We start from the raw sequence: 18085 nt of genomic DNA on the forward strand, positions 1-18085 counted from the left end.
AAAAAAAGCAAACGACATGCAGGGTTGATTAATGGCAACAGGCCATCGTATTTGCAGGTATGAACAGGGCACATGCACGAACAGACATGCATATATGTTTGGAACGGACAAATGTCCATGATTAATGACATGTTCACATACCATTATTTAGTGGATGTTGTTATATGGAATTACAGGGTTGGGTGGGGATAGAAAGTGATGACACATTCATATGTTAAACATTGATTCACATTTATCATAGATACACAATTAAGTTGAGGCTGATGTTTCAAAATAATCTTTATTTGACTGTCATGCTACACCTGTTACACATACATCACTATCCTACTTATTTTGAATTTGATCAGATACATCATCCTGCTACACTTTGATGACAGGACAGGGGACAACTATGGCTGTTTAGTCTGTCAGATAATCATTCATTCTATCTGCAAATTGTTTACTGTTATCACCATATACAGATTTTGAGCTAGACATTCAGATTCAGACACACTGAAATCAGTTTGGGATGTTAATTTGTACTTCCCACATGCATTTAGTTCCCTTCAACACACTGAGGCTTATATATTCAGGGGTTATTACTACTTTATTTATTCATACATGAGCCTTTCTGTCACTCTCACACATTCTGCAACTTCACAGTTCAGGTTGGTACTTCTAGGCTTTGTTCACATATTAGACCTGTGGTGATTCAAACACTTTCCAACAGCCTCACTTCTGTCATGATTCAGCATTTGAACAGGGGATATATCTCACATGTGACTACCTCAGATTGTGAAGCTGTACTCTTGAGACTACTGCAGGTTACAGTATATTTAATTAATGATGGGACATCTGTATTACAGCACTGTTTAATTCTATCAATTATATTTCCAGTTACACTTGCATACTGATGAACTTGTTGCAGCCATACCTGCAGACTTTCAATTCCTGCTTGCACATTATATTACTTTTAATCAATACACTGCACTGTTCTGATACATGGTACATAATAATATTTATTTACAAGTACTGGGTGGGGTTACTAACCTGCATGGTGGCGCAGCCGCACCAGCCTTCTGGCGTGCATCTCGACATTCGCAGAGCGGACACCTGCAGCTGTAATACAAAGGGAATAATATTGACTACACATCTCCATGGTATCAGCTGGTTGAAATCCTTACATACATGGGTAAAATGTGACTTACTCAGTAGTGGGCGTTGGGCATTTGCCGGGCCTCCTGGATCCAACGGTTCAATTGGTCCTGCTTATGCCTCTTCAGGTCCGCATGGTGGTGACGGACCTGCTCACCAGTGCGTGGAATGCCAGTAGCACTGGTCAGATCACGAGCCAACTGGTCCCACGCCTCTGCCCTATATAATCCCCATGAGACCTGGCCCTGCATGAGTTGGGCCTCGTGATTATGGACAAGGAGCCAGACCATGTATCTGGACCTCAACGCCCAACGCTGTGCTCGAAAGCAACGCCCTCACCTACTCCACTCATGCTGACTGCAAGTCTGTTCTACAATCAGTTATGCTGTGTATTCCCGCCTATGGGGCTTATATATGCCGCTTTTCCGCATTTCTCTGATTGGCCGCTTTGGAATTGTATCTACTTCACTGAAAATGCTTTCTCATGCTCCATTCTGGGTTTTATCCCATATATATGCTATTTCTGCATTTCTAGGTATTGCTGTCATGGCCTGGTGGTTTAGTTCCTTGACTGTAGTGCATGGTATCCTGGGTTTGAATCTGGCAACTGATTTTTGCTTTTCCTGACAGAAATGAGTTGAGGACCTGTCAATCAAACATGCCAAAAGCACTTTTAAGCACTTTAAACCTGTTCTGCGCCGTTTGCGGGAGGTAACGCATGCGCACTGGCAGTTAGCCTGTGGGAGCGCGCAAACGGTGTGCGCTGGGATAAATCTTAATTGGCTAGCGACACACATGTTCAGCTAATTGCACACAGTTTCAGCCTGTTTACCCGCTGCTTGGCAACGGGCACGCAGTTTGCAGCTTTTTAAACACTACTCAGCTACGGGCACTCTGTCTCACAGCAGCTTAGCTATCAGTACATTTCTGACTATTTTTATTCTTATGTTACTTCAAAATGCTCTATTTCATTCCATTTTACAAAAGGGAATACATTTACATTTGTACAATACTGTCAGGGGCTTTTAGTGCTTATTTACAAAAAAAAGGTTGTTGTAGGGGCTCGAACCCTGCCTGCCTACTCTTAGGGCGGCTACTCTACCGCTAAGCTATTATTTCTTGGCTTACTTTGCATATTTAGTTCTTATATCCTTTTCCACTGACTGCTAACTGTGATTGCGCTTAGTAGCACACCCAAGCACACAGTAGCAAACATTTACGGGTTTAACAAAAAAAAGGTTTTAATTCACTTTTATGTCATCTCTTCACTTTATACACTGATGGCCAGTCGGGGCATGTGTTGTATAGTGTGTTTATTCACATTTTCATGGCCTTTCTCGTGGCTGTTTACTTTCAGCCATTCTAGTCTTCCGGGGGCGTGTCCACTTGCAGAGCTTAGCCTACAGACACGCCCCCTACTCTCTTACACGGACCGTGTAAGAGTTACTAGTGTGATTCAGCATGCCTCATGCACCTCATGCATATGCATGACATGCTGACATCACACAGTTTAACTGCAGCCTCCGTGTAAGAGTTATAACTCTTACACGGAGGCTTCCTGAATCTGGCCCAATAATTGCACTGTAATAAAGCACACACTCTGCAAACACTTTGCACACTCTGAGATACTTCGCACAACTCTAGTTATGCTTTGAATGGCTTCAGTCAATGCAAAATAGTAGCTTATGCCAAAACATAGTCAGTTACTAAAAAACATGCAGTCGCCTTGCTTTTCTAAGCTTATTTTGCCCTTTTATTGTACTAGTTATGACCTCTTATCATGCTCATTATACTTTTTCTTGTGTTTGTTTTACTTCAAACATGCTCGTTATGCAAACTGGAGGTAATTCTGAACCCTATATAAGTATTTCTAATAGTTTTATCAAATATTGTGGTTTCAAACACTTTGTTTAATTAATAATGCATTTTGTGCTTTTCGTTTGATTAATAATACTTTTTGTGCTACTTGTTTGATTAATAATGCATTTTGTGCCTTACAAAAGCTCCGTATCGTTTTCTTTGCAAATTAAATCATTTGAGTAAGTTTTGGTTACCTGAAGTTCATTTCTGGCCCTTTTTAATTGTTTGAGCACTGTGTCACTGTATTCATAATGTAAATACTATACATACCCTTCTTTCTGTACTCTCTCCCCCATATACTTCTTCCATCTAAACCTACATTACATTTGACTAACTAATGACTCTAACATTCTATAAATTGTGTTCAAACCTCTTCTACTAACTTTACCCTCCATCCCCCTTGTAGTACCCCCTATTGCTTTTACTCACATATGTTCTTCTTTCTAATAAACAATTGCCTCTTGCTTCACTACTCAACTGCCTCTCTGTCCTTCCTCCACTTTAGGTATTTATTCTTCTACTCTGCATACTTTACACTACCCATCTTCATTAGCAAGCATGTTCTGTATGAACTATCTTTAAGTGTCCTATACTTCACTTATTGCACTACATCTTTTTGCCACATCTCACTGTATCATCTTACAATTTTGTTTAAAATATTATATAATACTAGGATTATTTGTAACTACATTTTATTGTACTTTTTATCATATTTTTATTGTATTTTTATTGTATCTTTGTAATTTTGGAGCTTTTCTCCCCGGCCTCCACTGAAAACGGGCTCCTTGAGCCCAGTGGACCACCCCGGTTATCAAACTGGAAATAAATAAATAAATACAAATAAAATCACCCAATCTGCTCAATATACCTTCACTGTCAATTCTGCACCTCATGGCTTGAAGAAATTGCACTCTTAATCCGGTTCTGATACCATGTCGCTCGTCTAGTCAGGATAAAACAGAAGAACAGTTATGGGTTCAGTTCAAGCAGCTTTATTATACACAAACACATCAGGATTGAGGCTTAGTAACTAACACTTAAATAAACTTATAAACAGACTAACTGCTACACTCATACATGTTAACACTCTGGCTGTTCTCTCAAAATGGCACTGCTGCCTGCATGTGCTCACTATTTATATGCACGTGCCTACACTTAGAAATGCTTGTTAAAGTTACAATGCCTGCTCTGTTCTACAAAAGGTAAATAAACTGGGAATAAACCCCAATGTCACCCACTGGATTACCATGAGGTAATTGGCTAGGCTTAAAATGACCCACAAGGGCAGTTCACCTAGTACTAATCCATCAAGTTATGAAGTTATGAACCAACTGACTCATAGACAGGACACAGTAAATCAAAATGGGGAAGTTACCTCCATAAAGAGACTAGTCACCAGTGGAGTCCCTCAGGGTTCCTTGGTGGGACCCCTCCTGTTAGGTATGTACTTTTCTGAAGTAAAAGCAAATACTAAAGGATTCTGGCTGACTACGTTTACATATGACTGCAGTCTAGGAGCAATCATTGAATCACCAAATGACTTACCTATCTAGCAGAAAGATTTGTACCAAATACATAACTGGTGCTAAAACCATGGACTGAAACAAAATGCCAAAAAATGCATTATTGTATCCTTTGGGAAGTCTTCTACCCCAGGGAATTACCACATTGACAACATAACCCTTAACAGTTGACCCAGCTGTTTTGGATTTGGGAAGTTATGTGACAAGTGACCTAACTTTTGACCAAAGTATCCATTGCTTTAAGAACATCCTTCTATATTGCATTGCTTATAAACAAAGGGATGGTGTCTAGATCTATGGATGTCATTGCCCCCCTTTACTCAGCCCTCACTAGGCCAATCATTGAATATAATGTCCCATTTGGTATGTGTGTTCATAGGTTGGTACTAGGCTATTGGCCCTAGGGCCTATATGCCTAGCCGTAACAATTTCCTGGCTATTTCTTCCCACACTACTTACTTCCCTGGACCCCTGTCTAGCAGGGCAACTGACGTGATCCCCGGGGTGAATTTCCTTTCTCCCATCCAGTCATCAAGGTTCCTTTTGAAGAGGGCCAAAGAGGCGCTCTGTATAACATGTATAGGCAGTCTATTCCAGAGTCTGGGGAGTCTCTGGGTCAAGAACCTATCCCTCCAGCATGTTTTGTTTATTGTGATGACAAGGTTTAGATCCCTGGAGCGTGTGGCTCTGAGGGATTGGGATTTCTTTAAGTGTAGCATGTCCAACAGCTCTGGGTTTGACATGGCCTTGCATGTTAAGCAAAGATCGCCTCTGAGTAGAAGATATGCGACAGAGTATAGCTGGAGTTTTTTAAAGCGGTCAGCATAGGGCATCTGCTTTAGGTCTGTGATTCTTTTAGTGAGGTATTTCTTCGACCTTTCCAGTTGTTGCAGATGTCTTGGGGGTACATACCAAGTGGGGCGTTGTATTCTATAATGGGTCTAATGAGGGATGAGTACAGTGGGACAATGACCTCCTTTTTCCTGGATGAAAAGCCCTTAGTGATAAGGTATGCCACATAGAAGGATTTCCTGACTGTTGTGGCAATGTGTTTATCGAAGGTGAGACCACTGTCCACCTGTGTCCCTAAGTCTCTTATCACACTTTTGGTGTTTAGTGTACTGACACTTATGTGGTAATTCACGGGTACAAGTTTTTTCTCAAAGGGGATAACTATACATTTCTTGGCGTTGAGCTTGAGCCCATGGCTCTGGCACCAAGCGTCTGTTTCTGTAAGGCCCTTTTGTAGAGTATCCACATCACATCTGTGCCCAGACATATGCCACAACTGGAACAGCAACAGAAATACCTTACTAAAAGCATAAAAGGGCTAAATAACATGTCTAACATGAACAAACTCAAAGCCCTGTCACCATACTTGGTATCCTACAGACTGCTAAGAAGTGACCTGTGTCTGGCATACATAGCATCCTCTGGCCCCATACTGATGGAGTTACTGTACATGAGCAAGTCAAATGGCATCAGAAATACTTGTCTAGGGATCCAAACATCTTCTGCAATATCAACATACCGGTTTGGAGGGAAAGGTATATCTCAGAGAGGATATCATTGCTCTGAAACAGACTCCTCATCTACATAAAACAATGCTCATCTCTGTCCATATTCAAGTGCAGCTTGGATCTATGGATGGGAAACACCAAACTTACCTCAGGACTGCCCCTGTACTACTAATGGACAGAGGCAGATCCTAAATGCTTTATCTTATGCATGGGTCTCCTCCCCACAAATTATCTATGGTATGATCCCAGTTATTCTCATTAGGGATAATACATATTTATTGACATTGGGATGGGTAAGGCCAATCTCTAACCAAATGGGATAGGTTAATTCAAGTACAATAAGGGAAAATGACTAGACATAAAATGTCCTGCTAGGGCTGCTAGACTAGTACTTATCTATGCACCTATGAACCTATGAGTGAGGGAATTTTCCTAGTCCTCTAACCAAATTTCCCCTATTCAGCATGTCTACTACGTGGGGCCTTCCCTTAAAGGAGGCCAATGCCCAACGGTGTAAACCTGGTAAAATAAATATCATATTCATAAAATGTTCCTAAAGAATCATTTAGACTTGGATAAAACAGAGCTTCTGGGGTAACAATATACACTTTCTTCATTTATCCACAATTTCATGCCATCCTGGTTGTTTCTATACTTTATCAATGGCCATGAAAGTAAAGCAATCAGTAGGGTGTAGACTTTGACATATTTATATCGACTACTGCTCTCTTTATGAGCCATAATATCACTAAGGTGTTCACTAATATGAAAATATGAAAATGCTCTCTCTGTTTTACCAACATAAAATGCTCTGCAGCACATATTGACAAATAGATAAATCTTTTACTCACACAACTAACCAAATGATGAATATTATATATTTTCCTAATGTTAATAACATCATTGTTTTCTGAACAATATTATATTTCACACAGTACCCACCTAGAAAGCATCCAGCTGCATTTTAAACTGGCATTAGCCAAGCTATTATTTCACCTCCAGTTTTTGTGTGGATTGATTAGTTCACTTAAATTTTTAGTTCATGAAAGTAAAGTGATATTCAACTTGCACACATTTGCTAAGTACAGCATTGCCTAATAATGTGCCAGTATTTCTCAGTCACTTGTCAGATCCTAAAAATGTTATTTCTGTGAAATTAGATTAAGATTCTAAATATTTCCCACCTGTAACTTTGTACTGCAGTGATGACAGCAGGTAAGATTCCAAATATTTCCCACCTGTATCTTTCTTGCACTACAATGACTGCAGTAGGGACACTAACTTAGTCTGATTAATAGCATTATTAATAGTATCCCTATCATAACCTTAACAAATAAACATGGAGAAAAATCCATTGTTTTCATATTACTGTCTGCGTCAACAAAGCAGATGCTTTTCACCCACAGAAACTGATTTAGGAATATTGTGGATCGTTTGCCTGGAGTCACAACTAAAGGCCAAGAGTAATGAGTTTTTTAAAAAGACTTTCTTTGTGTGATAGTATATATTGTGTCATCTAGAGTTTTCATAGGCAAAATATTTAAAATTAATTGGTAAAAAGCTGACTTCAAAGCAAATTTCAGCCCATATCCATTTTCATAATCATTAATCAGAAAACATTCTTAGTTCAGAATAAACTCCTTCTACACTATCAAATAATCATCCTGGTGCCTATGGCAGATACCAGTATGGCCAAGATGAGTATTTGATGCTGCCTTATAATACCCCAGAAATAGGTCAGCATCTATGGGTGAAAATGCAATGCAATAGCTTTATGTGCTGTTACAAATGTTTTTGATAACAAAACACATTTTTAATAAATATCAGCTTAGTTAGTGAGCTGAATGAAAAAAAAAATCATCAGTCCACCAGGTATAAGTCATCTCTGTCCAAATAATATTCAATGCTGGCAAAACCTTCTCATGTCAAATGTTAATATACAGATATCTTCATCTAGAGTACATAAAAAAAAACTTTGTTCAACCTGTATCTCATTCATGAGTTGCAAATATTTTGTTTTGTCTTCAATGCATGACCTTACTAAAGGCTGTTGAGGTTTAAAACATGTTTTTAAAAATACAGGAATAGAGTTGGTTAAAGAACCTACTCCCAGCCACAATGGATACCCGAGTGGATCATCCAAATATTTATGGATCTTTCAGATTGATTGGTAAAGCTTTCATGGAAACCCTTAGCATGCATGCATGCATGCCACGTGGCCTTATTATAAGCATAGGTATTCAGACTCACTTCATTGCAGAGCCAAATCATGGTCAAATGCGGTCCTAGACATGGGAATGAATCAGGGGACCCCCCCAGCAGCCATTTCAGTATCCCATTATTTGGCTATTTCTTCCCAGTTACCATGAACACTGTTCAAATCTGTCAGTCTGCATACTATTTTTTCTTTACTTCTACAATAATTACAGATATTGGGATTTAATTTAAAATGTTTGCTTCAAATTTTATAGCACAAATACTAATAGTAATTTGTTAAACAATACAATACAGTCCCACAACGATCAGACTTAGCATGAAGAGTAAACTTCTCTGCACTTGAAACTCACATTCAATGAAATAGCATTGAAACCACATTCAAAGAAAATGCATCTAGCCAGTGGAAGAATAAGTTTACCTTTGGGCTGTTTTCAAACCATAGGCCCCTTGCACACATATTTAGTACCATGCAAACATACATGTGTTGTTTGATTCACCTTCCTGATTGTATTAAGTTATATTCCTTGTATAATACTGCATCATTTGTTACAGTGTGTTTTAAATTTAGCCAGACCTTATTTAGCGAGATCTTATTTTTTCAGTAGGAAAGGACCCATACCTTTTGCTTCTAATGCTGAAAATAAAGTGAGATTTTATTTAACTTATTCAAATGATGTTAACATTGTCTACAATGTGATCAAGAGGAATTGGCATATTCTCACCACTAATGAGAAGTTAAAAGGACTTCTTGGCAAGACAACGAGTTTTAGAATCAGGAACAATCGATCTCTTAAAAAATTATTCTGCTGTCTCTTAGTAATAAATGTTGCCTTATCTCAAATAGGAAAGGGACTCATCTGTGCAGGTCATGCAATATGTACAAATATATTAACTGTGCTAGTAGACATAAGAATGTTTTATCTAGATGTATTTATTATTTTAACTTTTATGCTGACTGCAGGAGCACAAGCCTTGTTTATCTTGCTGCATGTAAAGTTTGTGATTGTTACTATGTAGGAAAAACTAACAGGGCTTAGAAGGATCGGATACATGAGCACAATAATTACATTGTAAAGAAAGGCACTAAGAATGCATTAGCGAATGATCCTACCCATTCATTTGTTTTTTTCAGTTCTGGAATTGGTTCCTTCTCATATGAGAGGAGATGATATTAGAACTAGGACTGAGTGTGCAAAGACCAAGTTAATCTTGGCTCTACAAGCTTATTCCTATAAAGGCTTGAATGGTAGTGTAGTTTTAAGTCCTATTTTAAGGTCATGTGCTCTACCTTGTTAAGATTTGCTACACTGTTTTTAATGGTGTTTTGCTGGTTAGGTAACAGATCTGATGAAGTGCCTGTGAGAGGCGTAAAAGCGCTCATCTTCCAGTTTTACTTATGCTTTTCTTTTAATAAACTAATTCCATGCTTGCCATGCTGACTGGATTTTCATTTTCTTTACACATTTTGTTTTAAATTTGTAGTTTTGAACTTTATTTATTTATTTTTATTTATTTTTATTTTACATTTGTTGACAGGGATAGTCCAACTAGATATATGTCCGTTTTCACCGGAGGCCCGGGGAGAAAAGCTCCAAGAAATAAAATCAAATCTAATAATATGTCACGTTACAAATTGCAAATAAAATATTTACAGAGATTAGAGGCAAACCATACAAATTACATATCGAATTTTTACAATGATTCGATGAACGATCATTATAATAGTTCCTTAGGTACAGCTGTTCAACGTGTAAAATCTGAAAGCTGCAGTACATGATAGGCTACATAGCAGCTGTGCACAATCCAGAGAAGAGATTAACCAGGCTTGATACAATAGCATGTCCAGTTTGATCCCAGGTAGTGTTTGAGCTTAGTTTTGAACTGACCTAGAGAAGAGAGTAAGGTAATATCAGGTGGTAGAGAGTTCTATGATCTACCTACAGAGTTTGTAAAGAGAGAGTCGTCAGATAGGTTATTAGTTTTACATATCTGAATAAGGAGTCTGTTGGAGGATCGCAGTGGTCTACGATTAATATATAGGGTGACCAGATTTTTGAGTTCAGGGGTGTTTTCAGGGTTGTATATAATTTTGTGGGCCATTACCAGTTGGTTATATAAGATTAGACTGGGTAGTTCAGGCCATCCAAGTTGGATTAGATTGATGCAATGAAGTTTCCTAAAAGGCAGCCCAGTGGCAGACCTGGCAATGTGATTGTAACAGATAGAGAATTTTTCAGGACAGTCTTGTTAGCATTATAGAGAAGAGGGGATGCATACAGAAGATTAGAGAGAAGGTGAGATCGAGCAATGGCAACTTTGGCTGGGGGAGTCAGGAAGTCTTTTATTCTGTATAGTGATCCTAGTTTTTTATTGATGGTTTTGATCAATTGGTTAACATGTAGGTCGAATTTTAAATTATCTATAATGACACCTAATAGTTTAGTAGAGAGGCCAGGTAAGATTATTGTGCCATCCTTTGCTTTAATTGTAAAGTTAACGGCACTAGACCTTTGTGTAGGTGAGAATAACAGCATTTTAGTTTTTTTAGGATTCAGTATCAGGCTTCGTTTGGTAAGCCAGTTTTCTATTGTGCTAAAGGTGGTCTGGGTAGCTATCTGTAACTCTGTAGGGGATGTTGCTGAGCAAATCAGAGTAGCGTCATCTGTATATTGGATACAGCTGACTTTAGATATGACAGTGTTCAAATCTTTGCTATAGATAGAGAATAACAGGGGCCCTATTATAGAACCTTGTGGTACACCCAGGGTGTTAGGTAGTAGGGGAGAGAGTTTGCTCTGCCAAAGTATAGCCTGCTGTCTACCACTTAGGTAGGAATTAAACCACTGAAGGGCTTTGGGATCTAGACAAAGTATTTGCAGGGTGTGGATTAATAGTTGGTGATCAACCATATCAAAAGCTTTGGAAAGATCCAAAAAAAAGAGCTAAAGAAATATGGTTATTGTTACGATTAAGGTTTATAGTATTGGAAAAGACAAGTAGGGCTGAGATAGTGCTATGGTGAGGTCTAAAACCATGCTGGGTATCTGCCATGAGGTGGTTATGGATTAGGTGATGCAGGAACTGTTTCTGAATACATTTTTCCATTATCTTTGCTAGAGGAGAGAGTATAGCTATAGGCCTATAGTTGGAGAGTTCAGTAGAACTACCTCCTTTATGAAGAGGGATTACATAGGATATTTTCCAGATAGTGGGAATTTTCGCTTCTACTATGGTTCGATTGATAAGTAATGATATCGGGTAGGCAATGGCATCAGCTGATTTTTGTAGGTATTCAGCTGGAAGTTGGTCAGCCAAGAGTGTGGTGGGTTTTAGTTTTCTGTTTAGGGTACGAATAAGTGACATGGCGACAGGTTGAAAGCTAAATAAGGGTAAGTTTCCAGGGGTGTTACTTTCTGGGCTATGGGAGCTAAGAGGTAGTTGGCTGGCTAAGGCTTGAATTGTCTCAGTAAAGAATCGGTTAAAACTATCAGAGACTGCTTCTGGAGGTTTATCAGTAGTGGCAGCTGGGATGGGGGTAGTAGCTGGACCAGAATGTAATAGATTATTCAACCCTGCCCAGAACATCTGAGGGTTATTTTTATAGTCTCTCTGTAATTTGCAGTAGTATTTTTCTTGTCTAGTAATATGAGTTTTTTTAGTCTCATTCCTAAGTTGCCTGTATTTAATTTGATCATGAGGGAGTTTACTAGATCGCCATAAAGCCCAGGCTTTATTTCTGAGATTAATTTTGAGTCTAGTCTCTTTTGAAAGTCAAAGCGCAGATTTTGCCTAAGTTCTCTTTGAGTGAGTGGGTGCAAGAAAGTCAAGGATCTCAAGGAATTTTTTGTTAAAATACAGGACTGCTTCCTCTAAGCGGAGAAGTTTTAGGATAGACCAATTACAAGATTTTAATTTTTGTTGGAATTTGGCTGAGTCAAAATTTTTGTTATTTCTAACATTTCTTAGTAAGGGTTGTTGGGGATTGATAGCTTTGTGCTTGATTATATATGTGAGATGGTGATCGCTTAGACTACTGGGGAGGGTACCAGAGGTATACAGGTTGGGGTGACTATCAATGAGTACCTAATCGAGTATATTTTCTTTTTGGTTGGGTTTTCCTATCCTAGTAGGGGTGTTGATGATTTGCATAAATGAGTGCAGGTTAATATGGATGGTAGAGGATTCTGAAGAACAGGTGGCCCAATCTATATTAAAGTCTCCGAGAAGAAGGGTTTCTTGAGGGTAGTGACTAGATATCCAGTGCAAGGTGTCTTCAAGTGTAGCTATATTGTTACCTGGGGGAATATACATGCAGATGATATAAATTCATTTACTTTTGTTAAGTTGCAGTTTGGTGGCTAGAATTTCAAAGTTGTTAATCTGAGGTGGTTGTATTACATTTGTGGTTACATTCAACTCAGATTTGTAGAGTATGGCTACCCCTTTCTGGAAGCACGGTCCTACCTGTGTATGTTATACCCAGGTGGTAGTACCTCATTGTCAGTGATGGTAGGCTTTAACCATGTCTCTGATAGACAGAGAATCTCAGGAGAGTGATCAGCAAGAAGTGCATGAAGTTCAGGCACCTTGTTATTGATGCTTCTGATATTACAATGACAGGTTAGGAGAGAGTTAGGTGGCCTGGAAATTGTGGGCTTGAGGCTTAAGTTACAGGTAGATGGAGAGTATATGCCTGAGTTGGCAGGGCCAGGGTTAGGGTGTATATCCCCATCAAGTAAGAGGCTAGGTCTGAGCTTGGAGATAAGTTTCAGGAGTTTGTCTACAAGTTTATAGTAGTGTTTGATTCTAGAGCTAATTTTCCTGGTGTTAGTGTGTAGGGAGTGTGAGCTTGATGTTAGATATGTCCTGGTACTATGGGTATGTTTGAAGGTGGAATATTTGACATCTGGAATACCAGTGTGGGCCTTTGGGACTTGAGGTCCTGTGAGAGGTTGGATTTCATATAAGGTAAGGAGGTATGGGGCTAATAGGATGGGTAGTAGAAAGGAGTACAACATTATCTAGAGAGATAAGGAACTGTTGTATATGGAAATGCAATATCAAAAGATAGTGTGATTAGGTTGCTATATTGGAAGGGGGTAGGAGGCAATCAGAAGCTGATAAGTGCCGATACAAAGAAGGTAGAGGGATTGGGGTGGGGAATAATTAACTTATCAGGAAGGTGATAGGAACTAGTAGGTGTGGGAGTGGCTAAGTGGCTAGAAATCTAGAGGTAGTGGGGGTGGGTGAAAACTGGGGGTAGGGAGGGGAGCGCACGGAGCCCAAGCATAGCAAGGGGGAATGGAGTGGCACTATTGCAGTCCCTAGGTTTTACAAGTCTGTTTTAGAGCAGTCAGTTAGGTATAATGGCTTATATTTAATAGTTCCACTTTATTATGTTTGTTTTATAGATTCAAGTATGTTAAGATATATGTTTAGGTGTTATCCTTTTGTAGTACAATTTTTACAGTAATTTGCTAGAGCTAGAATAATTTTGGGGGTGTTTTAATAGTAGTTCCTAAAGTTATTGGGCAGGGGTAAATACTGATAGATAGGGTTGGGAGAAAGCCAAATTCAAAGAGGGACAACTATGGTGCCTTAAACCCCAGTCAGCAGCTTACATTAACTAGTAAACTATAGTTAGTAACTACCTTGACTCTTCGGTGTAAGCTGATTTCTTTAATTTATTTCCAGCAGGATAGTGTCCTTTCCTTAGTCTGAGAGCACAGAGGGACTTAATCACAGGGGAGCTACCTAGAAATTAGAGTAAAGCAGGTAGAAGTTAGGGAGAGAGACACATTCAGTAATTGTCGTTTACTAAGCTTATGCTATCACAGGACAGGAAAATTTATTTTATTCCCCATACAGTAAAACCGGCCAGAAAACAGTACAGTAACAACACGGAACAAGAGATATATACTTTAAATGGTATTTACGGTCCCCTAGAGGCTCCGTAAGCAGTGAGCACCATTAGCTTATGTAGTTCCTGACTTATGAAACTTAGACTTGCAAGCAAGATTGTTAGGGCATATCTTTGTACACACAGTGCTATATGTTAAATGCTAGAACGTAGTCACTTTAAACATTAGTGCAGACCAGATACAGAGATAATGTAATCATCTAATACATTAGGCAATTCAATTTAATGCACTGCGTAGGACCTGCGAGTATCATTTCAGCTGTAATACAACAGAGCAGGCATGCACTAGCCCTTTTACTATGAACAGCAACTTTTAGCAGTAAAAACAGTCCATTAGCAGTAAAAGTGTAACCAACAGCTAGCGTTTTTAGCAGGCAAGCTGCTAGAGTTTAAAACAAAGAGTTCTCAGGCAAGCTGTTAACTATCGTTACACTATGATATGTATGGGGCACTTCTAAAACATCAAGGAGCTACGATATAATTAAATAATATCTAGCATTTAATTTCCACCAAAACCAGTACAGAAGGAGTCAAATAGGGCAACCAAAACAGAGTTGCAACATACCAGATGGATGAGGACACTGCCGACAGGGTCTAGATGCACCGGACGTTTGAAAACAGCGGGTTTCAGTAGGTATATATGAAACCTCGCTTACATGGCTGAGGGGTGGAGTTTTAAGGATATTGCGGTCCCTAGGTTTTCCTAGTCTGTTTTAGAGCAGTTAGGTAGGTATAATGGGTTATATTTAATATTTCCACTTAATTATGTTTGTTTTATAGATTCAAGTATGTTAGGATATACGTTTAGGTGTTATCCTTTTGTAGTACAATTTTTACAGTAATTTGCTAGAGCTGGAATAATTTTGGGGGTGTTTTAATAGTAGTTCCAAATGTTAAAAGGCAGGTGTAAATACTGATAGATAGGATTGGGAGGAAGCCAAATTCAAAGAGGGACAAACTATGGTGTCTTGGACCCCAGTCAGCAGCTTACATTAACTAGTAAACTATAGTTAGTAACCACCTTGGCTCTTTGGTGTAAACTGATTTCTTTAATTTATTTCCAGCAGGGTAGTGTTCTTTCCTTAGTCTGGGAGCACAGAGGGACTTAATCACAAGGGAGCTACCTAGGCTCTTTGGTGTAAGCTGATTTCTTTAATTTATTTCCAGCAGGGTAGTATCCTTTCCTTAGTCTGGGAACACAGAGGGACTTAATCACAGGGGAGCTACCTTGATTCTTCGGTGTAAGCTGATTTCTTTAATTTATTTCCAGCAGGGTAGTGTCCATTCATTAGTCTGGGAGCACAGAGGGACTTAATCACAAGGGAAGGGAGATACCTTGGCTCTTCGGTGTAAGCTGATTTCTTTAATTTATTTCCAGCAGGGTAGTGTCCATTCATTAGTCTGGGAGCACAGAGGGACTTAATCACAAGGGAAGGGAGATACCTTGGCTCTTCGGTGTAAGCTGATTTCTTTAATTTATTTCCAGCAGGGTAGTGTCCTTTCCTTAGTCTGGGAGCACAGAGGGACTTAATCACAGAGGAGCTACCAGATGGATGAGGACGCTGCAGACAGGGTCTAGATGCACCAGACATTTGAAAAATGAAAAACTTTCTTTCAGTAAGCAATGAAACAAAATGTATGAACCAATAATGACAAAACTACCCATTTCAGAACATTTCAACCATAAAAGGCCACCCAAGTTTCTGTCATTATAATCCACCAATATCATTAAGTATGTACAATCTCTGCAGAAGTAAATGTCATCTGAGAAATTCCATATTAAAGAGATCTGTAACTTATGAAGACGTTACTGCTGGTAAACAACTTTACTTATCAGTGTTTCATGTACAGTTTTTATGCTTGCTGCCCTTAAGGAATAAATTATCTATGCTACATCAAACAAAAATGGTAAGCTGGTAATATTGAAAAAGGGAACGGCTTACACAGTTACTAGGCATCACATCCAAAGGAGGGCACACTCAGGAGTGTGGTACCCCATCCCCCTTTAAACAACACCGAAGAATCAGCAATCCAGCTACATAGGGAGTAAAACCCACAGCCTTCTGCACCAAAGGCTAGTATGCTACCTGTTGTGCTACTACCACTGACTTCAAGTTCTATAGTATAAACACTGACAGTCATTTGCTAAACAAAACATTTGCACATTGAAAACAGACAGTATGAGCAACAGTAAACTTCTCTTCCCTTGAAACTCACAATTCCCTTTAAAATACATTGAAACTCAATTCCTTTAAAATGCACTCGAACTCACATTCCTTGAAAATGCAATGGAACTCACATTCCTTGAATACGCATCCCTAATAAGTGAGCAGTCTGGTAGTTTGTGTAGAGGATTCAGGCTCTTCTCTCCTGTAACCAAGGTACATGGCTTGAGCCTGAGCAAGTTAATTAATTACCCTATCAGCTGAACTATGGGAATTGGGCATTTTACACACACACACACACACACACACACACACACACACACACACACACACACACACACACACACACACACACCTCCTTCTCTATAGACTTGAATTTTGCACAAGCAACATTGGATACACTTACTGAAGGAAAGTACTGGAGGTGAATTCCAAGAGAGTTGTTCCACATTTAAATTCCATATGAGCAGCAGCAGAAGAGAAGGCGAAAACTAAGTGTAGTAGGGAAAATTAAGTTTGCATGCATCACGCATACAGAGTGTGGCTGCATGTGTGAGTCATGACACATACAGGAATGGAAAGGGAAAGTTAAGTATGCCTGCATGATGCAGAGTGCATCTTTAAAGAAAAACAATTATGTTTTTTTTGTTATAATGAAAAGAATATGGTGTGGCATCCCCTGGCCAGCAGGCCCCTCCCCAGACAGTGGGCCCTAGCAACTGTCCAGGCCACCTAGTATTGGATCTGGCTCTGCTCCAGTGTGTCTTTTTGTGTATTTACAGGCTAGGGCACTGCTTGGTTACACATTTAGAGGCTGGGGCAGGAGAACAGGCATTATGATGACAAGGCACCATCTTATGACATAGTGGCACCATCTGTATTCATACTGGATGGACAGCCACCCACAGTAGAGGATGAATGTGAGGCTGTTCGGTCTAAGCACTCAGCATCCCCAGTAGGGTAGTGGCTCCTATTTCTCCAAGCATAAGCTATGCTCTCTTCTGTGGCTTTAACTGTGGTAGCAGATGAATGTACTGCATCTGATGTGGATATACACGCCACTGTGCAGCCATGTGTTGGTGCCAGATGTTGTCACATGTCATTTTGGCCTCTGATGTTTGGACAGCACTTGATATCAATCAACAGCTATGACAGACTATCCTCCAGGCAGAATCTACTGCAACATAATACAGCATGCAGTTGATTGCTGTCTTGTGAATTTGTAGCATTTGTAAGAACATGTAATCCAGTGATGCAGTACTGATTGGTCTTATAACATCTAATGTTGGAAACACTGCTTTAATGTCCACCTTTCTGCAGAGGATTGCCAGTGCCACCTTCACTGCCCACACTGGCACTGTTGTCCATGATCATGATAGGGTACTTGCCAGGACTGTCCATCTAGGAAGACCATAGCAGAATCTGTGGTATTTGCTTGCATCTGGAAGTATATGACCATGAACAGAAATGACATTCAGATTCCACTTGCAAAACATCTCACAAATAGATTACATCCAGGTCACATTCCTATAGTCATACAGCATCCTTGCAAGGAGGATCTCAAGTGCAAATGCAGCAAGCTGACAGAATGGCCTTAGGTCATAGACATGTAGTGCATCCCTACTCCAGTGCAGAAGGGAACTGTCTATGATATGCAGTACCTATCACTTTGATCCCTTTCATTTTTGCATCTTGTGGCATGCTCCTCCCACCCAGTGTGTGTAGATTGTCATGAATCACTGAGCC

This window comes from Protopterus annectens, chromosome 16.part0 (genome assembly GCF_019279795.1).
Source record: "Protopterus annectens isolate FY-2018-M chromosome 16.part0, PAN1.0, whole genome shotgun sequence".
Taxonomy (NCBI): domain Eukaryota; kingdom Metazoa; phylum Chordata; order Ceratodontiformes; family Protopteridae; genus Protopterus; species Protopterus annectens.